Source organism: Lissotriton helveticus, chromosome 3_2 (assembly GCF_964261635.1).
Source record: "Lissotriton helveticus chromosome 3_2, aLisHel1.1, whole genome shotgun sequence".
NCBI classification, from domain to species: Eukaryota; Metazoa; Chordata; class Amphibia; order Caudata; family Salamandridae; genus Lissotriton; species Lissotriton helveticus.
The window spans coordinates 238780830-238808336 of record NC_136062.1 but is presented as its reverse complement, the minus strand read 5'-3'; the positions used below and the strand labels follow the sequence as shown (position 1 = coordinate 238808336).

Below are 27507 nucleotides of genomic sequence, written 5' to 3'. Positions count from 1 at the left end.
GAAATCTCATGGGAAATGAATTAACTGTCAAATTGCTTTAATCAGGTAGAAATCTACACGGAAGTCCCAATTCTGTTCAGATCAACACATACATTTACCACCTGCTCTTAGCAAATGGTAAATGCGGAGTCCTACTTTACATTCTTCCCCTAAAGAGTAAGGTTTTCTCGATCACAAAAGAAGTTCCATATTACCGTAAATGGTCAGGAGAGCTCCTCACGCTCTTTTAGGTCTTACCTACCAGACCTATGAGGAACATAGTTTGTGGACTTTACCATGTTTAGCAATTGACATCTTGGAGGCCCGAGTGTTATGTCACTGCGCCTTGTATACCTTTGAATATGTGCATGCTCGCTCTGTATTCACGTTCCATAGAACATGGAACGTGGAGCCAGAGCGAAGGGACAGTCAGTTGCACTAGGACATTGGAGCTGACTAGTCCTACCTTAGTACCTGCTTGTATTTTAATAATAAATTAATCTTAACTACTAAGCTGACTCCTTCATCATTCAACACAACAATTTGGCGACGAGGATGGGATACCAACAACGTTTGGATAATATTTCAAAACTTTTAATTTTCGACAAAAGAGTACAAGCAGAGACGACGCTATACGTGACATCATTTTGGGATCTTAACACTACGCTTCGATGGAGGTAAACCTGAATATGATGAAAATCGGATTCTACTGGTGAGCAATTATTTTGTAATTCTGAATGCAATTACTGGCAGTCTACCTTTACCTTTTGAAAGTTGCACTCATCAACGGTTCACCATAGAAACGGGTTTGCTGTCCACGTTCTTGCCGCTCGTGTTCTCTGTGAGCTGTAAGTCACGTTGGTGTTCTATGATTCCAGCGTATGCGTCAGACGCTCAACGAAGCGTGGAACGTCACATGACGTGCAGCGGCCATATTTGATTGGGAAGGCCTACATGCAACTCGGAAAACTCTCGTTTAATGCTGTTAGTGTCCGATAACAAGAAAAAGAGACTTTTCATTAACGCTTGCCTCGTTTACAAGAGGAAATTCATCGGCACTTAACTGAAGGAGTTACTAAGGAAACGATTGCTAAAGTTAGTACTAATTACAAGAAAGGTCAAAACTACAAGCAGAAAAATGAGAGTTGGAGTAAATCTAAGACGTATAATGAACCACCTAAATGTTATAGGTGTGGCAGCCTCGAACATTTAGCCTTTGCCAAATCCTGCCCTGCTAGAAAAAGTAAATGCGGTGCTTGCGGCATGTATGGTCACTATACTAAAGCTTGTAGGAGAAAAACTAAAGCAGTGAAATGTATCCAAGTTGACACTGATTCAAATGACAGTGAGAATAGTAGTGATGAGCAGGTTCCTGAATGCTCGATTGCCCTTAAAAAGAAACTATTGCTTAATATTAGGGATGGTTGTTTGCTTATTGATAACAAACCAGAGTGTTGGGTTCACATCGGTGGTGTGCGTGCAAAGGTGTATGCAGATTCAGGATCACCTTACTCCATAATTAACGAGGACGTGTGGGAAAAGAACTTCGTTGGGAAGGTGGGTCCAAAACTTTTTCCCTCTGACATTGACCCTGAAGTGGTGGTGGTGAGAAAATTGACATTATAGGTTTCCGTTGGTTCAAATTTGAATTTAAAAATCGGAAAGCCTATGGTAAGCTGTATATTTCTAAGAAGGGTCCGTCTGTCTTGGGGTGGCAAGACCAAGGGAATTTACACATCATTTTAGATCCCAATTCAGTTGAGAAAGTACTAGTGATGGATGAGGGCACCAAGGTTGGCGAAAAGTTGTTAAAAAAATTCCCCTTAGTATTTCAGAAGAAAATTGGCAAATTAAAAGACTTCGAACACAGAATTATACTTAAAGATGACGCTGTGTCTAAAATCCACAAGGTCAGGAATATTCCCATTGCATTAAGGAATGATGTTACTACAGAACTCGATAAATTAATGACTTCAGAAATAATTGAACCCATTGAGGCTTCAGCTTGGGTTTCTCCCTTGGTGGTAGTTAAACGCAGCAATGGGAAATTAAGACTCTGTGTAGATTTGTGCCACCTTAATGATAATATTGTCGTAGACCAGTTCCCATTGCCAAAGATTAATGAAATGTTGGCTTTGCTTGATGGTGCAAAATGGTTTAGCACTGTTGATTTATCTGCTGCGTATCATCAGATCCCATTGTCAAAGGACAGCAGGAAGTTCACTGCCTTTATTACCCCACAAGGATGTTTCCAATTTAAAAGGATGCCTTTCGGCCTTGCAGCCGCTGTTTTCCAGCGCTTAATGCATAGGTTGTTTGCTAATGTCAAAAACACCAAGTTCTTTCAGGGCGATATCCTTATCTTTGGGAAAAGCAAGGCAGAACACGACAAAACTTTAGAAACTGTTTTAAGTATTCTTGAATTAAAAGGATTGACGGTTGAACACTCAAAATGTACATTTGCAAGTGATCATGTAACATACCTGGGGCATGTTATTGACTGTAACGGTATCAGACCAAAACCTAACCTTGTTGATGCCATTAAATGTGCTCCCGCCCCTAGTTGTAAAGATGATGTTAGATCATTTATCGGCCTTGCTGAATTTTGCTCCAAGTACATTCCCAATTTTGCTGCTAGGACTTACAATATTAGGCAACTCCTGAAGAACAAGGTGAAATTTGTGTGGTCATCTGATTGTGAACAAGATTTCATTGATATTAAGGAGTGTATTTCTAAGATCGCTTCTCTAAAGAGTTTTAACCCAGAGGCGGAGACTTTAATAACTACTGATGCTAGTATTAAAGGGTTAGGAGCAGTTCTAGCACAAATAGATTCTGATGGTAAGGAACTTATAATAGCTTATGCTTCCAGGTCTCTTTCACCTACTGAAGAAAAGTACTCTACTATAGAGAAAGAGACTTTGGCATGTGTCTGGGCGGTTGACCATTTCCGTACATTTGTATGGGGGAAACAGTTTACTTTGCGTTGTGACCATAAACCTTTACTTAAGGTTTTGACCACAGAAGGCACAATAAACACTTCTGCTAGAGTCGCCAGACTTGCTATTAGACTACAAGATTATTGTTATAAAGTTACATATGTGCCAGGGAAAGAGAACTGCATTGCTGATTTTCTGTCTAGAATGCCCAAACAAATGGACAAATGTGAAGATGAAATTTGGAATGCGTTTCAGATTGCGTTTGTACATGATTTGGGTGATTCTGGTATCAAAAAAGATAAATGGGAAGAAGAATATCGTAAGGATGAAGAGCTTTCTCTGGTTAAATCACATCTAACAGGATCTTGGCCGAGAGTGGTGAACAATTGTCATCCCTTAAAACCCTTCTGGGAAGTGAGATTTGATCTGGCTATTCGTGATGAAAACATTTGGCGGGGTGAAAGAGTTGTTCCCCCCCAAAGCTTTACGTTCTTCTATTATAGCTCTGTGTCACGAAGGACACTTTGGTATTGTTCGTTCCAAACGGACTGTGAAAGCTTCTTTTTGGTGGCCAGGTGTCGATGCAGATGTTGAGAAGTTTGTGAGGAGTTGTAAACTATGTCAAACAGCTGATAAATCTCTTGTCACTCTCAGACCTCCTTTAGGTAAAGTTGTCAGACCTTGTTCGCCTTGGGAACATACTGCGATTGACATCATGGGCCCAATTGGGAGAGAGCAAAAGTACATTTTGGTATTAATTGATTTGTATTCCAGATGGCCTTTCGTCAAGATAGTTGATAAAGCTGACACAAATTCAGTTTTACTTTTTCTAGATCAATCATTTATCATGGAAGGTATTCCTTCCTTATTATTGAGTGATAACGGTGTACAGTTCTTATCTGCCAAAGCAGTAAATTACTTCAATAGACTAGGTATAAGACACAAAACAACATCTTTATATAATCCAAACAGTAATGGTATGATCGAACGCTTTAACCGCGTTATTAAGAACATTATACAAATGACTACCAATGATGACGATTGGGAGACCCAAGTTCTTAAAATGGTTTGGGCTTACAGGGTTTCTATTTGCGATGCCACTGGATATCCTCCTTTTGTTCTCATGCGTGGGAGGAATCCAAGGACTAAGTTCACTCCTGGTTGGTTATTTAAGTCTAGTATGGTAAATTGGTCGAAGGATTTAGTTAAAGATAGAACTGAAACTGTTTTTGCTAACAGCAAAGAATGGTATGATCGTAAACATGGTGTTGGAAGTGTAAACATTGACATTGGACAATGGGTTAGAGTAAAAAAACCTGGTAAAGTTTCTAAAGAAATCAGCCGTTTTTATGACCCTTTGCAGGTTGTAGAAGTTACGAATAATGCTGTACGACTCTCTGATGGGAAGGTTTGGAATCTGAAGAGGATTGCTAAGTGCTCTGCCCCTTTGGAATTGCCTGATAAAGTTCCACACTGTTTTGATTTTGATGATCTTTTTGAGAATAATACTTCTTCAGGTTCCAATCAAGCCATGCAAGACTGTTCAATTACTTTAACTCCTGATACTATTCAGAGCAATGTGCCTTCTGATTCACAAATTGATAACCCTGTTCTTGATAATTTGTGTGTTAGTGATCAGAGTAATCTTAATAGGATGTCCAGGAATTCCAAGCGTGAAAAGAGACCTCCTGTCTGGCTTGCAGATTATATCTCAGAAAGTTTTCCTTTGTAATGAATAGTGATATTTACATTTTTATAATTTTTTTTGTTGTTTTACAATTTTATTGAAAAAGGGGGATAGTGTGTAGTATTCTTGATATAATATTTACAATTTTTCATTGTATTGAAACGGGGATGTATTATGTTATATATATATATATATATATATATATATATATATATATATATATATATATATATCATTTATGCTGTGCGCGCTCAGTCTTTCACTGCGCCTTGTATACCTTTGAATATGTGCATGCTCGCTCTGTATTCACGTTCCATAGAACATGGAACGTGGAGCCAGAGCGAAGGGACAGTCAGTTGCACTAGGACATTGGAGCTGACTAGTCCTACCTTAGTACCTGCTTGTATTTTAATAATAAATTAATCTTAACTACTAAGCTGACTCCTTCATCATTCAACCAACACCGAGGAGAATCGTGGTTAGAGTTAAAGCTGTTAATAGTGGGAAGAAACTGTGACTTAATCTGAAACAATTAAAAGAATGAACTTTAAAAGACACAAAAAGAAATTTAGCTTTTTAAGCTTTAACACCTTGTGTTTTTTAAGATGACGATCCTCTGTCTTCCTATCTATTTGTTGTTTAGCACCTGATCTGACACTCCATCACCAACCCGACCGAATGTCCAAGATTTTTAGCAGATGTGTCGATGGTGAAGATACCATTATTTCTTCTCCCTTATAAACATAGTACATTAAGGACATGTCCATTTTCACTTAATCTTGCCTGCTGACCTGTTTACTTTTATCTTTTGGAAAGATGACCTTTTCCCGTGGGCTATTTGGGCGACATTTTGTTGATAATGAAGAGGATAATCCTCTTATAGCATGGGTAATGTTGGCTGCTGCACCTGCAAAACTATTTCGTTGGTTCTGAAGGAATTACATTTAATTAGGACTTCTTTGGGGACTGCTCCTACATCCTCAACATTTCTTGCTAGTTTATAAGCACAGTTGAATGCTGGACGGCTTGCTGCATCGTGTCTGCTCCCTCACTCTCTGAGATCCAGTCCTTTACACAAACATGATCAAGCTAACTTCTACGTGCTTCCCCCCCCCCCTCCCCGGCCCAAGTCTGCAGGTTTCGTCATGTGCTCATTTGTATCCTGCCCCAAGCCCTGTATCACCTACTCATTGGTGTTTCCCCTTTTCTCATTCTTAATCTCTTGCAATTGAGAGACTGATTTTTTTATTTCCTAGACACCTATTTCAATTTTGGTACGAGAACATAAAGACATTAAAGCAGTCTCTCCTATTTTATTCACATTCATTTGTTGAGAACTTGCACTAATTTGCAGCCATCTTAGAACATTGAGGCGAGGAGGTAAACTGCAAGAGAGGTCCATGATAGTGATACTACAGTATTTAGGTAAAATGAAGCAGGTTGGGCCTCCGAGCCCTTCTGACTATTAAGCAGTCTGGTTCCGGTTGTAGGTGGAGAAGGAGTAAATTAAATAGAGAGGGGCGCCGTTAGCACTGTTTATCTTTGACCTTGTTACCTGGATGTGACAATTGCTGATAGGGTCTTTCCTTTCGGACTTCCTCTTCCTTGATGCAATTTCCTCTCTGAGCTGAAGCCTGCTTCCGCCTCCAGCTGCCATGCCAAAGCGAACAAGCGGTGCTGGCTGCTTCCGTCAAGGAGCCTTGTAAATACAGCAGAGTAATGCTTTATTGGCCTGACTTGCGTTGTTAGCATCCCTCTCTCCACCCTCGAAGAGATCAAAATCAGTTTACGCTTCTGAAAAGATGCAGTGTAGCTTGACAACTTCCTGATGAAGGTTAAGCTCTGGGCCTTCTGCCAATCATTCACTTGGAAACCGGTGTCTGTGGCAGTGCTTCACCTCCACACTTCCTCTTACACCTCAGAGTGTATTTGGCGCCTACGAGGTTTCTTGTGGTGGTACTGCAAGTATGGTTGCTATCTATCCTCTGTCGGTGGTAACACTCCTTTAACCTGGTCATCCATCTAGAGTCTGGGGTACATCAGTCAGAGCCTCTGCAAGTCGTATCCCCTGGTCTATTAGGCTCTATATAATCTCTTTGCGGGAGATGATATTGGGGGACCTTAGTATTTACGTACATTCTCACTATTTGTTCTTAGGATCATTCGAGGGTTTCCACAGCAGCGAAAGCCAGATTTAGGCAACACCAGGCGTCCACCATCAAAATTGGGTCACAAAGCCACTGTAGTTTTTTGACAGAACCATCCGCATATTCACAGTTCCTCAACTGAATTCCCTGCTGCCTTGTGGTCTCTCTGCTCTAGGCACCGAGACCACCACCAGCTCCAAAAGGGCGGATCTCCATGTACAACCTGATCATCAGATGGAGATCCGTGAGACATCGCCTTAGCCTGGCCACACAGATGATCACTTTAACATTTTGGGCACATTGGGTCAGAGTGACATAAGCTACACTCGGGCATCCCTGCATGCACGTAGGGCTTGCCAAGAGAGATCTTTCTCCTTTCCATTTGCCTAACTTTCTTATTCTCCATCATGCATCCAATTCTTCTCAATATTGCCAGTTTCTTTGGGGTGCAGGCTGTTGGAATTGGCATTTTTATGTAATTGTGTGAAATGTTGCATAGCTACATAGAACTTGTGGGCCGTGTTCTATGCTTCTTTGTTCTGAAGGATCGATATCTACCATCTTGTTTTATACTTTATCACTCCAAAGTTAACTGTCAGTCCAATACAAGTGAATCAACAGTCATACTTCTTATTCTTTGCCACAAATTCTCTCTCCTGTGTGCTCACCATTGTATGTCTTTGCCACACTAGTTGGATCAAGAGGCAAACATGCCACTGGCTTCTCTCCTGTGTTTCTTTTGTGCTTCGTACCTCAGCCCTGCTTTTTCTACTGACTAGGTTATATTAGAATATAAGATTAATTTTAATTATTTGTTCAGATCAGCCCTACGATGCGCTCTTGTGATAAACTTGCATTTTAAGGCACACTGTATCCTCCATTAGGATTCTTTTTTCGGTCCCCTCCACCTGTCTTGTGCGGCTTTGCCATTTTTTCTGTCCCTCTTCACCATTATCATGGTATCCTTTGTTTATTGCAAAATGCTTAAGAAACGAGCATTTGCAAAGCAATGGGTCTTACATTTAGGAGAGTTTGAGCTATTGGCCTTGTAAATGGCAATGCCCTTTATTTATCTGTTGTTTTTAAAACCGATAAATAAAAGGCATTGTCATTTATAATGCCGATAACTTAAACTCTTGCAAATGGAAACCTATTGCATTGCAAATGCGTTTTGCGCCTGTGCTGTAAGGATTTTTTTTAAAAAGTGTTAGGAGAGAGCGTATATTTGAGAAAATAGTGCTTGGAGGCTGTCATTAAATCCTAAGGAATAACCACACACGTAACTGGGGTATCCTCATGAGAGGTTACAAAATAAGACACGATGGATACTAAGGAGGGACTACTACACCTATTGACCAATGAAAAGCCATAGTTTATATTGGACAATGATACAAGCCAATGAAAAATATGGGTGCAGAGTGGGTGGAGGTTCAAGTCTATACCTGAATACAGCATACCTCGCAGAGCAGCACATGCACTGCCCAGGCTCGACCTAAAAGAGCAGAGAACCAGCGGTTTAGGGAATCGGGTTGGAAGGATACTCGTGACTCATGCTTAACTACATAAATACATATTCTCATAACTGTAGTAGGTCTAGGTATAGAGAGTAGCTGACTCTGGATAACGTACAACCCTACCCAAAGTTCATCACACACCGGTGTCAGTACATTACAGACCGTCATTACAACACAGATACATAACCTTTCTAATGTAATTTGTTTGTGATGATTTGGAGATCCAACAGTACGGATTCTGTAGCCGCGGACCATTTTTCAATGGTCAGTTGCCTACAAATGGTAATACTTGTAAAGAGTACACTAGACAGAAGTAGAACCCTTTCATTTTCATGTGCACAACTCCAAAAGAGTGGCAGTCGGTACACCATAGCACGGCGTCACGGCAGACCTGTCAACACTGTTCCGAAGACAAACACCCAAAGCAAAGATTTATTTTCAGAAAATGAGAAAGCAGGCTCCTTGAGACGAGGGAGTTTTCTTTCAGTACGCTGGGAAGCTCAGTCGAGATTTAAGTATTTTTCCTGTCCAACCCCGTCATGGTTTACCTTTGACCTTGTGGCCAAGATGTGACCATTGCAAATGGGGTCTTTACTTTCTGACTTCCTCTTCCTTGATGCAATTTCCTCTCTGAGCTGAAGCCAGCTTCCGCCTCCGGTTGCCACGCCAAAGCGAAACAAGCGCTGCTGGCTGTTTTTGTCAAGGGGCTTTGTAAATACAGCACGGTCATGCTCTCCTGGCCTGACTTGCGTTGGTAGCATTCCTCTCTCCACCCTCGCAGAGATAAGAATCCGTCTATGCTCCTGAAAAGAATGCCGTTTAGCGTGATAACTTCCTGGTGAAGGTGAAGCTTTGGGCCATCTGCCAAGCATTCACTGGAAACCTGTTTCTGTGGCAGTGCTTCGCCTCCGCGCTTCCTGTTAAACTTCAGGGTGTATTTATCGCCTGCGAGGTTCCTTCTGCTGGTGTGTTTGAGGTTGGCAGGGACAATGAGAGATGTTTGGGCAGGCCTTTCCATTTGAAATGCCAACAGGCTTTGGACAGACAGTGGCAGGTTTAGAAACGAGAAGCCTGGTAGCCCCATGGCGGCAGTAATTCCTACTTTGTTTTTTCTTTGGCACATGGATTTTTGACGGATGCCTGAATAGACCAGGAACTGTGATGCCGTTTTATCCAAACTAAAGACAAAATAATAGGAGCTTGTGCTAGTTCTCCTGTGATATTGTATATGATGGGATATTTTTTCTGGTGGAGCACAATGCATCAGACACAATTTAACGTGTAGCATAAACCCGCCCAGTGTGCATTTCGTGTTTTTGCAGGGCATGCAGTGTCTTTATATTGATGTATATTTGCTTTATAAATTAATTTATTGGAGGTTTTCAGTGTGCTACTTTCAAGCCGCTTCAGAATACTAGAAGGGGAAAGGTATGGGAGGAGAGAATGTAAGGAAATAATTGCACATTCAGATACCTCGCAGAGGCTCAGTGCCCCCAGCTACTGTGACATATGCTAAAGTAGTGAATTATTTGATAGGCTCCTTTTCAGAACTTACTTTATATGCATGCTTTTTAGCCATTGTATTTCTCTATATGCATGCTTTTTAGACTCTCCGTAGGCTAAAAAAAGCTTTTATGTCATGCCATGCCTTCTGCCCCCAACCGTCCGCCTCCACCCACCAGAAAGCAATGCAACGCTCCATCTCTCACAGTCATCCTGGTTAACTTGCTGTGCCTTCTGATTATGTGAAACACAGGACTGGTATCAATTATTATTTTCGTTTCTGTTTCTTATTCCTAGGGCTGAGGAATATAACTATGCCAGACTTAGTTGCATATCACAAGCTCTAATTTCAAAACTCAGTTTTACTGAATTGATTGCTCATCTAATTATAGTAATTTTGTCCAGACATTCTCTAGCAAACACGAGCAATTTTTTAATCCACCTGAAACGCATCTATATTGTTGGCATTTTGGTTTAGTTTTGACCTTACTGAAAGGGACAAGGTCACCGAATGTCTTTCAGAGGGGATGTGTAGTTACTGAGGAACACCACTGGATTATTAGCGTCTTGCAAAGTAAGGTGATGCTTGTTGCAAATTCCTCATTATTCAGTGTTTTTCACAGGCTAGCGGTTTAGACATTTAGGGTGAATGCTTTGTCCCTGTGAGTTGTCACAGTGCAGAATGTGAAAAGTCCATCCATATTAAGGCTGTGGAGAATCCACTAGCACCCTTTCTGGTATAGTAAAAATTAAATAAAAAATGTACAGAGATTTTGGCAGAGATCTATGCCTTTGGTGGCTCGGAAGGCATAAGGTAGCCATTCAGTAAACTTTTTTGCTTTAGCGAAACAAACATCTAAAGTGGGCGTTTTCTCCTAGGGGCAAAGTTCATTTTGTATTTTTTCTGTATGGGATCATCAGGATTTTCTGAGCATTCCGCACAGAAGGGAAAAAATAGTTAGACCACCACTCTAAATAGAGAGGATAGTCTGAGACTGGGTACGTAAACTGAAGTCCTGAGCTGCCAGACGACTTGTTCCTGCCTCTAGAGAGAACGGATCTTCAGTATCGACATCAGGGTACTCTACCACGTTTTTTGGCGAGTACCCTGGCCGCCACACTCTAAAGAACCCCCCCTAAAAGGTTCGTATATTTATGTGCTCGTTTGTTCAAACTTCAAGTAAGTTTTGTGCAGAATTAAAATTGTCTAACCCTGAAAAAATGAATCAATAAAGAAAAGCTCATTAAAAAACATATGTAGCCATGCACAAAAAAATCTTTTCAGTGTTCATGAAGTAAAGTAATGCCAAAATGTTCGCATTTTAGTGACTTGTTAAGGTACTATTAAAACATTGTGAAAAACAATTGTACTTTCAAGATTAGGACCTCAGTTAATCAAATCCAGTCCACTGACCACCTCGTTTTAGTAGTACCCAACCGGTCCAATTTGTGTTACTAAATACAGTCATTGTCATTAGGTCGAACCTAGAGTCAGTGCTCAAGTGCTGCTCTGGTGAAGATCTGCTGTAGTTTAGTATGTGAGGGAAGCCCTACCCACTCCCCTGCCCATATTTTTCATTGGCTTGGGTCTTTGTCCTTCGTAAATGCTGCCTTCAGATTCGCTTATATGCTTGTTTGTCCCTCTTTACTACGGCCATGTTGTTATTTGTATCCTCCCATGGCTACTGGCCCCTTTACTTCGAGTGTTACACAGTACATATTATTTAGATTGTGAGCACTATTTTCTTTAATGAGGCTCTCCTACTGCCTTCTCTACTCCACCCCCCGTTGTCCGTGCCTTCTCACATCATCCCCTACCAGCACTCCTGTTGTCCGTGCCTTCTTGCCCCCTTCTCCGCCGCCTGCGCTTCCGTTGTCCATGCCTTCTCCCCCTCACTCCCATTGTCCGTGCCTCCCGCCCTTTCTCCCGTTGTCCGTGATGACTACCGTTTGCAATGCAATAGGTCTTGTGTAAATGCGAGTCCTATTGCATTGCAAATTCTTGTTTAAAGGGCACCCATGCTGTGTTTTCAGGTTAATGGAGCGGGTGCCGCGATTGAATAGTGGTGTCAAGCGCAGCTCTTCACTGGCATGCGCAATGCCGCTGTTCGCCGTATTTAAATTAACAATTTTTTTGTGCCTCCAACCTAACATGAGGAATGGCACTTTATTTCACAAGCGTTTATTCTGCGAACCTCCCCGCTGTCAGTTCTTCGAGGTGAGGCTACACTGACATTGCAATTCTTTTACTATTTAACAATAATTCATGTCTGAATGGACGAGTAGTCTTACAACCAGGCTTAAATGTGGAGTCCTCTCACTCGTGCTCTCTTCTGCCTGCTGGGATGTTGAGACCTGGGCTTGCCCGGGCAGCTCCTCTTGAGTAACGTTAGTTTTCACCCTGCAGTCTGCATTGTTTCCTTGTCCCATTATTGACATCCAGTGGGAAGCTGTTTGTGATGAAGGGGCGATGGACCACTCTGATAACCAAACCGATCTAGAATATTGTAGAACATTTAGAGAGGATGGCTAAACAGAAATAAACAAATACAATCTACGGCATGGATTCCCCACTATTTTCAGTTGTTTTTTTTAGTTTTATATAGCTTGAACTGGTGCCCCTAGGAATTGGAACGTCTATATGGTTGCCAGTTACTTTATACAAGGGGATATTCTTTGTTTTTTAGGTATGGGGAGATTGAGTAATTTGCCCAGAATCACAGGATGTTCAGGTGGGGCTTTACATATTTTTAAATTCATCTCAGGTTACCCCAGAGGTCAAGTGATTAATTTTACTATCCCTGCTAAGTACCTTTTGTGCCACAGGATGAGTGTCATTGCACTTTATTTTTACATGCTTGTTAGCCACGGGGGAGGAGGGGCATGGCGGGTCAAATTTTGCTCCATGAAAGAACATATTGCTGCCCTTTCTTTCCCCTCTCCCTGTCTCCGTCCTCTTGCACAGCATCCATCCCCCACTGCCCAGCAACTATGCCTCCCTTCTAAGGTGAGTGCCAGCAGTGGTGCTACGAGAATGGTATACACGAAAGCTGCAGGGGACGCCTGCGCTCCTCGTGGTACTCTGTGTCAGTGTCAGTATGCTCTTTATGAGTGGTGTGGCTGGCTACAGGATGACGCCTGTTTATGGGGCTGAGTCTTCGTTTCCGGCTTTGATGGATGCATTTGGGTTACACATACACCTGTTTTGCAGCGCTACAAACCCAATTTAGGTTTGCTTCCTGATGAACTGGAGAAAACTCTGAAGGATTTAAATGAGATCATTGATGAACATGCAAAGGAGGTTCATGAGCGTAAACTGCAAAAATTCCAGCGGGATACAATAGATTATAAACTGGATGAAGTTTATACTTGGGCGGACATGTATGCACAAAGACGCACTTTCAAGAAACCAGATGCTTCAATGTTGGAAGAAAGTATTGCAACAGAACAAGACACGTTACCAACACGTCCCCCTATTACGACTACACTTAGGGTGACTGAAACAACAGAAGATACCACTACCACCAGTGGAACATCCAAACAGTCTTTTTTAGAGACGGGACACATAACGAACCATCCACCAGAAGAATAAATTGTTGGAAAATCCGGCGAGTCAGGAGGGGACAAGGGGTTAAAAAAACAAAACGGGGCACGACGCAACCCGAAGAGGAACTAGTGATGAACATCTCTAGTATCGAGTTAACATCTAATGAACGTTCGGTTTTAAACAAAGGCATGTCCTTTGTGCCAACATACAACACCAACGAACTGGAGACAGAAGTTGCACTCTTCAAATTCATGCGCAAATTGCGGCTACGTTGGTTTTTTCACCACGTAGCAGAAACACCAGTCGGCGATACTATCCTTGTAACACCCAAGAAAGTCTTCAAACCCAAGAGTACTTTCATACCACCTATGTCACATAAAGCCTTGGACCTTTTTGAATTATTGATTAAAAAAGATCTTGCATTTATACATCAAAAAGAACATAAGCGGCAGAACTTGTCCAAGTAGGAACTGGGGATTTTACGCAACTTGGCTATGAACAAGAACCTGACGTTCCAACCTGCGGACAAGGGCAGAGTGCTAGTTGTTATGAATTCTACGTACTATGAAACAAAAGTGGACCAGCATGTAAGGGATATTGACACCTACATACCCTTAGAATCCGATCCAACACCCGTGTTTCAAACTACGCTACTGCAGATTTTGACCAAAGCTAAAGACCTCAGTTGGATTGATGACAACACCCTCACATTTTTAATATCAGATTTCCGAAGAGACCGCATATTTACATGCTCCCGAAGATGCACAAAAACCCACTTGACCCCGTATTCCGCCCAATTGCTGCGTGTTGTGGGGCTTTACATGAACCTGTAGGACATTTTTTAGATTACCATCTGCAACCTCTGGTTCAAAACTGGGTGATGTACGTGCAAGATACAACGGACTGCCTAAATAAGTTTCAGAATGTTAAGATACCAATTGACACAGAGATTTGGTTGGGTACCATTGATGTCGCAGCATTGTACATATCAATTCCACATGGTGAAGGTATTGAAGCAGTAGAATGGATGCTGTTGCAGCACAATTATGAAGAGTCACGTAACTTTTTTTTATTGGAACTATTGCAATTCAGCCTTTACCACAGTTACTTCTCATGTAAACAACAATTCTACCTACAGAAGACTGGTACCTCCATGGGTTTTACGGGGGTACAGTCGGATGCGAACATTTACATGGCTAAGTTCGAGGACACCTACATTTTAAGCCATAAGTCATGGTCAGATCAACTGCTGTTGTACCTCCGTTACATAGATGACATCCTTATAATATGGAGAAGCACTCAGCAAGAATTGGAACAAGAGTTGGGTACACTGAATAACTGTCATCCACAAATCAAATTTACACATTCTATTAACTTGACCACCATCAATTATCTTGTCATCCTTATTGCACGAAAAGGTAACAACCTTGCCACGCGGATATTTAAAAAACCTAATGACAGGAATAATGCTCTGCATTATAATAGTTTCCATTCTCTCACTTTAAAAAAACATCTGCCATTATCCCAATTCATTAGGATCAGAAGAATCAGTTCTTATGATAACCAGGGCAAAGCAGACATTGATATATTATCACACCAATATTCAATGAGAGGGTATCCAACTGAAGTGTTAGAAGTGGCAAAACAAAAAGCGCTTAAGTTTGATAGAGCTAAGTTATTAAAAAAACGCTAAACCCGCATTAAACAGAGAGGTCTGTGTTCTGAAGTACTCCACAGTTGCTTCAGCCATTAAACGATGCATTCAAAAACGCAGGGAAATCAGAGCAGGAAGATGACTTCAAGGAAGTCTTCAAGGGTCTTCCTATCTTTGCCTTCTCTCGATCTAAGAATATCAAGGAGTTGCTTGGAAAGAAAGATTCAGTATCACACACAGACTCAGTACAGCAAGGCATGCGGAAGTGCCACAACTGCGGTCACTGTGGCAATGTGATTGTGGATGACAAATTCACTCACCCGCATACAGGACAACAGATAAAACTAAAACACACATCGGATTGCAATACAAATATGGTCATTTATGCTATCAAATGTCCGTGCGGGATGGTATATGTGGGGAAAACCACTAGAAAAGTGAAAATCAGATTCACAGACCATAAGAGCATGATCCGTACGGCCAATTTCAAGTCTAGTTTAGCAATCCCTTGGTGCAAGCATAAACTAACCATTCCTCAGTTACGTTTCACCATACGTGAGCGGGCGTCCGTTTTACCACATGTTGATCCAGCAAGACATCTGGCACAAAGGGAAACATTTTGGATTCGTTTTTTAAAAACCATGAGCCCGTGTGGGTTGAATGATAAGATTGAGTTTGCATGTTTTTTGTGAATATGATTAAGTCTTGGTATCCGTCTATGTTTGAGTTGTAAATGCTTTGTGTTTCATTTTATTGTGGAAAGATTTCATTGTTTATTAGGACAGGTGTTTGAAATATTTTTTACTGAGTCTGCACTTTTTGAAACACGCAGAATGTTCACACATGCATTTTCTCATCAAACTTTGGACATATGGACATGTTTTGGGTCCATTTTCTATACGTGGATTTATAGGTTCAGTTTTTACATATACCTTTTTTTTGCGCAATTGCAACACTTGGGTTTTTTTCAATTACCCAGAACCTTTATGCTTTTGCTCAACAAACTTCCGACACATGGGCATATTTTGGGTCCTTTTTTCACACGTGGATGTATACGTTTTTTTCTATAAAGTTTTTTCTGATACCGTTTTTTTGCACAATTGTAACACTGTTTTTTTTTTGTCAATTACCCAGAACCTTTATTATTTAATCACCTAGAACCTTTATCAGCACGTAGTATCATCTCCATTTTTCCGTCAGCTTTGGTGTATTTTTGTTGTGTTTACATAGTGGTGTCATACATACTTTAATATTACTATTACTAGTTGCCGGGTTCCTATTGTCAGTTTTCTTACGGCATACCAGCATATTGAAGTTAGTCCGTTGTTTGTGTCGTCTACGTCACGCACGCCAGGAGTTTAATAGCAGCCGACAGTGCGTCACGGCACCAGCGTTCACAGAAGAATACGAATACATTACCTCATCACCGTTCATTTTTTGAGGTAAGACGTGATGGGAAACGCACTATACAGGGCTTCGTATCTAACGGGGTGACACAGGCTTTTACCATTATTCCTTTGTTTCAGTTTAACAACTCGTCTACTGAGTCTCCACACAGTTGGGAAGGAACAAGGGGAGAGGAAATCCCACGGATATTTGAAGTAGGTGGTCACTATGGATTAGGGAGTTGCTCACACTAATTGCATTCAAAGGGATTTATGTTCCTTACTCGTTGTTTTCTTTCGTATTTTGTAGCGTGTGACTGAATTTTTACACACCATCACCATATTTCCGTTTCGATTTTGGTATCAGTGTAGGTGAGTGTTTTGCTCGACCAGTAATCCCGTCTAACTTACGCGTGCAGTGCCTTAGTATCATGGTGGTGTTATCACCTCTACACTGGTTTTGATTTTTGTTTCTTGCTGTCCTTTTTAATACAAAGGTTTTTACTTCATGTTGCACACTCTGTGTGACTTTCTAAAAGTTTGGTAAACTCACAGAAATATTTTTGCTTTTGTACTTCCAATTACATAGTCTTTTTGATTACATTTCCGCTTTTTCACACAAATGCATGGAGTGTTGGCCTGTCACAGATATCACTATATTTAAATCTTCATTGCAATTTGTATTGTTGATACACAGTTAAATTATTGTGTATATCCAAACGTTAAGAATACATGGATTGTTATATATGTATATACTTATATACGTTTGCAGAATTCCCCTGATGAAGGTGTACATACCGAAATGCATTGAGAAATAGGTGATGCCATTATGAACATTGAAGACACGAAAATGGGAATATGAAAATAAAGAAGACTTTTTGTTGAATATTCTCAATACTGCGTTATATTTTATCTCATCTGGTTTTTGCAATCACTTAATGCTTCTAATCTCTCACTTCCTGAGAATTTGGGTTATGAACTGTTTTTGGGAAGTGATTATTACTCGTTTGAGAATTTAATTGATTCGTTTGGAGAACTTTGATTTGTAATTGCCAATACTTTATGATTTTTTCATTCCTGGTTGACATTGATGTTGAAACTTACATGAAAAATATTATGCATCATATCGGGCATGTGTAAAAGTGCGCTCTTGTGCTTAAACAGGATCTGTTTCCCCAAGCCTAGCAGCCTCTGTACTGCGGGCCCCGTCATGCATGACGATATCCGCCATCGCACAATAACCACTCCACGCTGTTAGTTTAGCGTAAAAGGCCATTTATTAGGACAGGGTATGACAACCAATTTTAACATACACCAATAAACAATTAACAATCCCCAACCCCATGTCTTCCAACCATCATCCACTCTTGTACTCCAATTACTCACTCCCAATTCACACCACGACCTCTTCACATATATCATTCACTTCCACCTTTCTCTTTCAACCTCCTCCAGCATCTCCAGCCATCGCACTCCCGTCTGCCACCCCCCTCATCCTGCACCTGTAACCCCCTCCCCGGAAGGGTGATTATGCCCGTAATGGACTCCCCACCCCTCCCAAGTCCTGCAAACCGCCCCCCTGTCCTAAACTGGCACGCCAATAACACAACAAGACCCGTACCCCACTCCTAAAAATTGTAGGGTGGGAGGGTGGTCAAAACTTTCCTTAACCTGCCCCTGAAGCGCTGGGGACAGGAAGAGGAAGAACTTCCTCCCCTGCCCCCCTTAATAACCTTAGCCTAGACCCCACACTCTAGCCCACCCCCTACACTACCAAAACCCACCCTGTCCTGTCTCGCGCAAACTCCCCGGGGGAAGAATGGTCTGCCGACCTCACTTCCCCCGGGGTCTGCATCGCGCAATAACCACTCCACGTTGTTAGTTTAGCGTAAAAGGCCATTTATTAGGACAGGGTATGACAACCAATTTTAACATACACCAATAAACAATTAACAACCCCCAACCTCATGTCTTCCAACCATCATCCACTCTCGTACTCCAATTACTCACCCCAATTCACACCACGACCTCTTCACATATATCATTCACTTCCACCTTTCTCTTTCAACCTCCTCTAGCATCTCCAGCCATCGCACTCCCTTCTGCCACACCTCCCATCCTGCACCTGTAACCCCCTCCCCGGAAGTGTGATTATGCCCGTCATGGACTCCCCACCCCTCCCAAGTCCTGCCACCCAGGGAACCCCCGCAGGGCGGTTACCTGCCCCACCACCAGTGCACCTTTCGTGCTCACTCTCGTCGGCACCAGATAGACTTGTTCCACAACAAACTGATAGCATCCCGCATTTCCATTAGATAGTATGAATTCCCCATGTACAAAAGGTGCACTCCATCGTCACAAAAGAGAAGGGGCTCATTGAGCCGCAGCCCCACATGAGCAATCACCTTGATCCCGTGGTCACCACAAAAAAGTCTCATAGCCCTATTCAACTTACGCCGCGCCCATTCAATGGCTGCCGGCTTCAACGCCCCCCCTCCAGATCCATCGTGGCACAAACTCTCTACAAACATTGCAGGCGCCAGCCAGATTGCTCCTCATTGCCTCCAAGTCCTGTTGCATCAAATGTAGTAAGGACACTCCTGACTGTTTGACCAAGTCATTTTCTCCCAAGTGGATAACAATCCTGTCCGGGCAGCCCAGCTGAGCCACCTTCTTCGTCAACCAGGGGAGCAAATCACCCCATCACATCCCGCTCTTACCCCACCAGTGGACTTCATGATGGCTGCTCCGCAGGCCCAGGCTACGACCGTACACCTGCCTGTCCGCATACTTTGAGGCCCAGTGAACAAAGAAGTGCCCAACAATCCAGGTAACCGTCTTGGCTCCCAGCCCCCGAACGCAACCTACGAAGAAAAAAGAGATTAATACCACAGCTACGACAGTACAAACGCGTCAGCAGCAAAAAACCCTACCTATCCAAACACCTCTCCCTCATCATTTGCGCACATAGCGTTTGCAGCAGCGAGACCTCCAACGCCCAATCCTCCTAATTTCATCCCATGACCAACCCAACCCCGCTGCCGCCGTGGCCGCCCCTATTTGGAACGAGTGCGTCCCATACCTAGCTGGATCCCTGCCAACACGCCGCAGTGCCATCCCCAACACTGCCATCAACTGAAAAGACGTCAAACGCTTCTGAGAGGCATGGCAAAATATCTCACCCACGGACCTCACAACCTTACCACAAAATACCCTCCATTCACGCACCGGGCACACGTCCTCACAACCACTCTCCCGTAGGCAATGCCATTTGCTCCGTCCAACCTGGTCCGTCTTAGCATGCCCCAACCAAATCCCCAGCCGGGACCCATCCACACGCACATCCCCAAAGATCCTGTCAGGTGCCCCCCTTGTCCCTACCAACTCGGACACCCTAAAAGCTCCAAAAAACATCTATACCATGCACAAATGAAACAAAACCACTTTGTTGCCATCGTAACAACAATATGGCAACTCAGCCAACAAATCCCTCAACAATTCAAACGTAATTGCCTCCCGGGGCACCTCCACGCCTCCCTTCCGCCCTCACCCGTCCCCAACCCTTCACCATTCTGCTCAGTAGATCAACCCTAGCCGGATCAAAACCCAAGAACAACATGCTGTAAAAGAAATCCCTGCCAGTTTTCCCGAAATCGTGGTCTGTGACAAACCCCTATCCATGCAGTCCAACACAAAACGAACCACCCCTTGCTCACACTCACTCTTGGGCATATGCCATGCATCCCTACTCCAACCCAAAAAGGCGCCAAATTCAGACCACGCCAACCTGTAGGAACGCTTCGAGGATTCCGCTATAGATTTCTCCACCAAACCCACTACTCTCACTTCCCCCAGGCCCAAATACCCTCCGGCACCTTGGTTTTGCAAGCCTCCGCTCACGGTGCCAGTCTCCTGAAATGCTGCCACTGCGAACGAGATTCCGCATACACGCCCCTGGGACATGTTGCGCGCGAAGCAGCACATTAAATCGCAAACAAAGCAGCATGAAACTTCGCAACAGGCGCAGCACACGCAGGTCCCTTGCCTTCTGGTTGTTCACAAAGTCCACCACTGTCCTGTTGTCTACATGAAATAAGACAGACCTGTTCTGAAACTCAGGACCCCACACCATCAATGCCACCAACAAGGGAAAGAATTCCAAGAAAGCAATGCTCCTGCCCTGCTGCAACCAATGAGCTGGCCATTGTTCTGCCCACCATCGCCCGTCCCAAAAGATTCCAAAACCGGCCGCATCTGCAGCTTCCGAATACAGTTGCACCTGCCAGACCGTCCTGTCGTGCGCAAAGTCCAAGGACACACCATTGAAATTCTCCAGGAAACTGAGCCACACCCGCAAATCCGACCGGACCCCGAGCGTTACTCTGACTCTGTGGTGAGGGAGCACCGCCCCTGACATGGCCATGCCGAGGCGCCTGCAAAATGTCCTCCCAGCCCTCACCACCCGGCAAGCAGAATTCAGGAGCCCCAAGAGACGCTGCACGGAACTCAAGTCAATCTTGTGAACCCCAATCACATGGAACAGAACAACCTGCATCTCCGCCACTTTCTGCTCCGGCAAACGAGCCAACCATGCAACTGAATCAATCTCAATACCCAAAAAGGTCAAGCATCAGTCGGGCCCGGCCGTCTTCTCCGGTGCCAAGGAACTCCAAAGTCACGAGCCATACTCTGAAACTGCCCCAGAGCCACTCCACACTCCCCCGTCTGTCCTCTCCCTACAAACAGAAAGTCATCAAGATAGTGGGACACCAGCCGATGCCCACTCCTGTCCACGAAGGCCCACTGCAAAAAGAAACTAAAGGTCTAAAAGAGCGCGCAGGAAATCGCACAACCCATCGGCAAGACTCTGTCTAAAAAAATGGCCCCTTCAAACTGCTTCCCCAACAAGGCAAAATCAGCCGGGTGAATGGGAAGGAGGCGAAAGGCCGATTTTGTCACATTTTGCCAATTCCGCCCCCTTTCCACAAACCCGCACCAGACCAATGGCATCATCGACCAAAGCATACAACACCTTGGAATCCTCTTCCGCGATGAAATCATTCACTGAACTCCCCTCCGGCCAGGACAGATGGTGAATCAGCCTGAACTCCCCCTGCTCCTTCTTCGGGACCACACCCAACGGTGAAACAATAAGGTCCGGCACCGGCCACGTGTCAAACGGGCCTACGATCCTGCTTTCCAACACCTCCTTCTGCAATTTTTGAGCCACCACCCCTCGCAATTCCTTCGCAGAATGCAAATTCTCCACCCATCGCCTCTCCCGAGGACCCTGATAGCCTACCCGAAACCCTTCTGTGAACCCCCAATGTAGCTTCAACGCTGCTTCTCTATCAGGGTACCGAGAGAGCCATGGACTCATGGCCTCCACATCAACCGGTGTAGGGGCCATTTGGCCCAGCTTGTCCCCGTCCTTTCGTAATCCTCCACTGTTCAGAGGGTGTGGCCAGGGTAAAACATTGAGTGACCGGGTGGCGCCCACCGCATTTGGAACACTCGTGCTTAAACTTGCAAGGGTGTCGCGTGCAGAAACCTTTATTAAAGTTCCAGCATGCCCCAATGGTAGCTCCAGGCTTTGGTTGCTGATCAGCGGTTCCTGTATAAGTACTCTGACTCCCTGATCCGACAGAAGATCCCTGCCCACCCGCCCCTGTCTGGGTGGGATGCGAAGAGGAAGAACTTCCTCCCCATCTCCCTAAATAACCTTAGCCTAAACCCCACCCTCTATCCTACGCCCTACACTACCAAAACCCACCCTGTCCTGTTTCGCGCGAACTCCCCGGGGGAAGACTGGTCTGCCGACCTCACTTCCCCCGTGGGCCGCATTGGCACTGACCAGTATCTAGGAGAGGGCTCGCCTATCTAATTCCTATTTATATAGACTATCCCAGAACAACACTACCTCAAAACGTAATACAGCTCCACCTCTTACAACCTTGAAACTCATTATGCTTATGAACTCAGGACTCCCACATGACTGGTTGGTTGTTTGAGCAAGATTATACTCTGACTTTTCAAGCAAGGCGACAGGAGAGGATCACATTGAGCGGTATAGTTTACTAAATTATGTGGAAAGTAAAGGCAGATTGTGTGCCATATCTGGTTACAGTATTTCGCCTTTTTTACGTGTTATTGGCGCAGTCTGGGCAAAGGTTCCACTTCATCAGAAACAGTTTAACACAGAAATGCAGAAACAGGCCTTTGAAAGGTGACAATTCGAGGTGTGCATAGGGCCTTCCAATGAGCGGCAAGTGTCACTGTAGATAAATATCAACACTTGGTAGGCGCAGTTGCGTGTGAGGATTTTCATAAGTAGTCTGCAAAACGTAAAAAATGTATATGTACCATGGATTATACTCGTAATCCAGTGGGCCGTCGCAATACAGGCTGGCCGGTCCTCCTGTCGGCGCGTTGCTGGAGGGCTGACAAACTAGTAATAAGGCCCTTTGTTTCCTCACCCCCAACTTATTATGAACACTGGTGCAGAGACAGACCATCAAGAGGTGCACTAACTGTGCACCACAAAGAGGTCAAACAAAGCCAGTGCACCTGCCTGCAGGGGGAATCTCTATTTCCATTTGAAGTGCAGGCCAGATGCTGGCTGCACTGTGAAAAATGTAGCGGCTTCTTCAAACAGCTACTCTGCCAGTCACTGTTCTGGAGCCTTCAGGGCAACTGTGAGTTTGCATCTGCCCTCAGTGCAGCATTCTGTATGTAAATAGGGCACACTGTCCCTGTTTGCGCCAGGCACACCTCATTAAAAGTGAGCCTTGACGCAAACGGGGACTCTGTGTCCTAACATTAGTACAACCCCAGAAGCTTAAAAAAAGGAGGCAAAAAAACCTAAATCAGCATCCATGGCAGCAGTACAGAGAGGTTGCCAGGAGCTTAAACATAAAAAGAAACACATATAAAAGAAATTAGAAATGTAAAATAGTCCCTCCTTCATTTCATTTCATTTCCTATCAAAATCTCCACTGTTTTACACAGGCATAACATAAATCTCCTAACACCCAATGGCTGTCTAATGGGCGGATTCAAAACCTGAAAGAGTCCTGCAACAAGGCCTATGACGAGGAAGCTGACCTGCCTCGTTCTGTCTATGAATCTTTGTGGGCTGATCCAATATGTGAATGGCACTCAAACTGAGCAACGGCTGAAAGGGAGTAGTATTATTATGTATTATTATTTTGGCTGATATTGAATGACAGAAAAGCTGTAATGAAGGAGCAAGTAGCAATTTCAATAGCTCCCTATATCACAACAGAACATCAAAGGGCCACCAATCATAGTAACACCCTGATACCTAAAATGGGAAAAAATACTTTAACAACTAGTTTCAGAAAATATCTCTTTGTCCATTAACAGTGCAATCTTTGACACTATCTGCTATTGAACAGCATATAGAGGTGCTGTCTTTCATTCTGCATAAGCGATACATGTAGAATAACACATGCCACAAAACCAGAAGCAGCAGTGGGCAAAGAGGGCTTAGTCTGGCGGCAGTGTGTGTGTGTGTGTGTGTGTTTTTTTTAACATAACCCTTTTGAAATCGGACTAATGAGTGCATTGGACCACCTGAGCTCCATCGGTGCTGGCGGTCCTAAAAGAATAAAAAGGCAACATATTGTTCTTCTCTAGTACAAATCTTCTTCAAAATTACACATTTGTGAACCTGCTCCCTCAAGCGCTCATTGTGAGTAAAATGTCCACAGTGGTGATTCAGGTTGGATGATGAGATGCATGCTGCCAGCAGAGCGTAGCTGCAAAACCTTCTCTGTACAACTTGTTCTTATGCAATGTTACTTATCACCTACGATACTTGCAAAGACCTCGGTTGAGGTACCATGCTATAGAAATGTATTAAATAAAAAATAAAAAAATAGTTTCAAGTTGTAGTGCTGTTGCCTCCAAACAAAGTAAGGCATATTTTGGAGAAGCATGGCTCAGTGGTTAGAGGCGGCAGACCCGGAAGCTAAGATCGGCCGTGGACCAGGGTTCGATTCCCCGCCTCGGCGGGTCTCGGGCTCAAAAATTCCACGGACTCGACAATTCTCGCTCCGGTGCCTACTCGACTCACGGGGTTATACTCTGAGACTCTGGGCAATAGCTTGCTTAATCTCCACTACGGCCCCTCGCGGCGGGATGCCTGGCTTTCACCTTGTGGATACTCTGCCGGGTATCTCACAGGGGAATACCAGGACGGGTTCCCTAAGCAAGCGCCTTGATACCTTCGGGTGATACGTGCGCTATATAAGTCGCAATACATTTACATTTACATTTTTTTATCAACCCTAGGAAACTATGCGGCTGGATTCGTTGGACACTTCTGACTTGTACACAGCCCATATCAATCTGAAAGCTATAATACCCGCCCATAATCTCTCCCCGCATTTACCCATTTCCATTCCTCTTGAAACCAATCACACTTAACTAGCAAATCAAAAACAATGCCTCCTGGCATCATTTCCACACACTCTCTGTACAGGATGTCTTTAACATAATTTCTAAACTTAAACCTTTCTCCCACACCAAAGACCCCCTCCCCTCTAACCTAGTCCAAGACCTAAAATATATCATTACCCCATCATGGATCCCTATCATTAATACCTCCTTGGCCTCGGGTAGTGTCCCCACCTCCCTTCAACTTGGACAAAACACCCCCATTCTTAAAAACCCTATGGCTGACCCCAGTAACCTTAACAATCTCCACCCCATCTCTAACCTCCCCCTGCTTTCCAAAGCCCTTGAAAAATGTGTCCTACTCCAATTAGATAAACATATTGATAAATTCAACTTGCTTGACCCCCTACAATCTGCCTTCAGGAAAGACTGCAGCACTGAAACTGCTATGCTCAACATTGCCAACGACCTCTACCACTCCCTTGACAACGGCGAGACCTGCCTACTAATCCTCCTTGATCTCTTAGCTGCATTCAAAGCGGTCAACCATGCGGCTTTACTTAATGTTCTCAGAGATTGTTTCGGCCTTAATGGCACGACTCATAAATGGTTCGTCTCCTACCTTCAACACCGATCACAGCAAATTAAAATTACCAACTGCCTATCTAACCCCACTCCGGTCTCCCTTGGAGTTCCCCAAGGATCTATCCTCTCTCCCTCTCTTTAACCTTTTTATGAAACCCCTCACCCTCATACTTAAACAAGCTGGGATCAATTACCGCCTCTATGCCAATGATACCCAAATCTACCATAAAATCAAAACCCATGCCTATATCCTACACCTCAATAACTCCCTCATCAAGATTCAATCCTGGTTCCAATTAAATCATCTCAAACTTAACCCCCCAAAAACTTAAATCATTCTCTTCCACCCTAAAAACAACCTCCTCCCCATTCAATCCTGGATCTCTGACCTCAATGCCTCAACTGCTCCCTATCCCTTGCCAACTCAGTAAAATCCTTGGGTATCTCCCTTGATACTAAACTAAACCTCAATGTTCATATCAAAAACTCTGCTGAAGGAGCCCTCTTTACCCTCCGTCATCTAAAGAAGATTAAACCCTTCACCCCCCCTAAAGATTTTAAACTAGTTGTCCAATCTCTTGTCCTATCGCGCATTGATTACGGTAACGCCATCCTCACCGGAACCCCCCAAATCCACATTGCTCCACTTAAATCTGTGGTCAACCTTGCGGCAAGACTCATCACTGACTGCAAACGCTTTGACCACATCTCCCATGCCCTCAAAACCCTTAAATGGCTCCCCATCGAAGGCAGGTCCGCCTACAAAACTGCTTGTATCACACATAAAGTCCTCCACAAAAATACCCCGACATGCCTCACCAACACAATCTACAAAGCGGGTAACACAAGACCCCTAAGAAGCTCTAACGCTCTCCTCCTAGTCCCTCCCTTACAAAAAAAGAAATCCACTCAGTCTTGCTCCTTTTCCGGAAACGGCCCCTCATCATCTGGAATGCCCTCCCAAAAGACCTACGTTGTAACCCCTCCTACTCCAGCTTCAAAAAGAACTCAAATTATACCTCCACTACAAATTTCGGGGTGACTAACCTGCGCCCTGATCCAATTTCCCTCCATCCCCTTGCCCCTGCATCCTACTGGCGCTGATTTCCTTCCTACCCTCCTCTTCTATCTCTGTTCTTTCTCTCCTATCCCTTCCCTCCTAAGTTTTCCCTTTTGCCTCTCCCCTCCTTGTTTGATCGTCCAACCTCTCACCCCAGCTGTTCACCTGCATTTCCCCCCTTTTCACACCACCACTCTAAACATGATCTCCCACATTTTGATATCACTAATGTATATTGCCCTAGCTCTCTCTTTTGGTGTTCTGTAATGTTTGTTGACTTAAGCAGTTCCTAGTTTTTAGGTCTCATCTGAGCTAGCGCATGCGCTGCTCTGCGAGACATTCAGTAGGGGCTTTGGCTGGCCTAGCGCTTGCGTTCACGCACGCGTGCATGCTTGCAACTGCCAACTTTCAGCGCCCGATCAAGCGCCATCTGTCTTTCCTCCCACTGCCGCTCCCCTCCGCCGTGTAGCGCTGCTTTCACTTTCGCTCGCAACTTTGAAACTGAGCGGGGCGCCGCTTCACGGACACCGTGCTCGGTTTATTTATATATTTCTTAACTTTAGCACTGAGCGCAGCGCCCACTTAAAGGGCACCGCGCTCAGTGTTGAGGTTAAGAAATATAAAGAAACCGAGCGCGGTGTCCGTGAAGCGGCGCCGCGCTCAGTTTTAAACTTAAGCATTTGCAATACATTCGGACTGATTACATTGCAAATGCTTGTTTTGTTCTGTCAGCTTGAACTGCAATTTCCTCAAGGGCTCATTTTATCGTGGTTCTTCGAAATGGCTCTGCCAGAGGACTGTAAAATTACATTAACATTCTGTAAATCAACGCGCTGTGTAAAATTTAACATTATGCAGATTTACTTCACTTTACAAAAAGAGTTATTCATTTTCAACTGAAGTGACAGCTCTGCCATACGAGACACTTGGTATTTCTTTGAAGCTGCTGTTCGGGTTTCGAAGTGTTATTTTGAATCATGAAGGAGAACTGAATCACGCTTTGGGATATGCAGAAATATGTGGCTAATTCCCTTTAAGTGTCTGAACAGGCCGCATTAACAGGTACGAAGAGACACTTCTCAGCAG

The 27507-nt window shown here is 43.9% G+C and overlaps 1 protein-coding gene across 2 annotated transcripts in view; it reads left to right on the top strand.

The window, feature by feature from the left end:
• C3_2H15orf39 (chromosome 3_2 C15orf39 homolog) overlaps positions 1–27507 on the top strand; it is a 140845-nt gene that overhangs the window by 56782 nt on the left and 56556 nt on the right. The window contains exon 1 of one of the 2 annotated variants that reach the window (XM_078685111.1): positions 10367–10912. The exons of the other annotated variant lie outside the window; for it this stretch is intronic. The gene's annotated coding sequence lies outside the window, so the exon portion shown is untranslated. Of the gene's footprint in view, positions 1–10366; positions 10913–27507 lie in introns of those variants that run through there. 2 annotated transcript variants of the gene reach the window in all.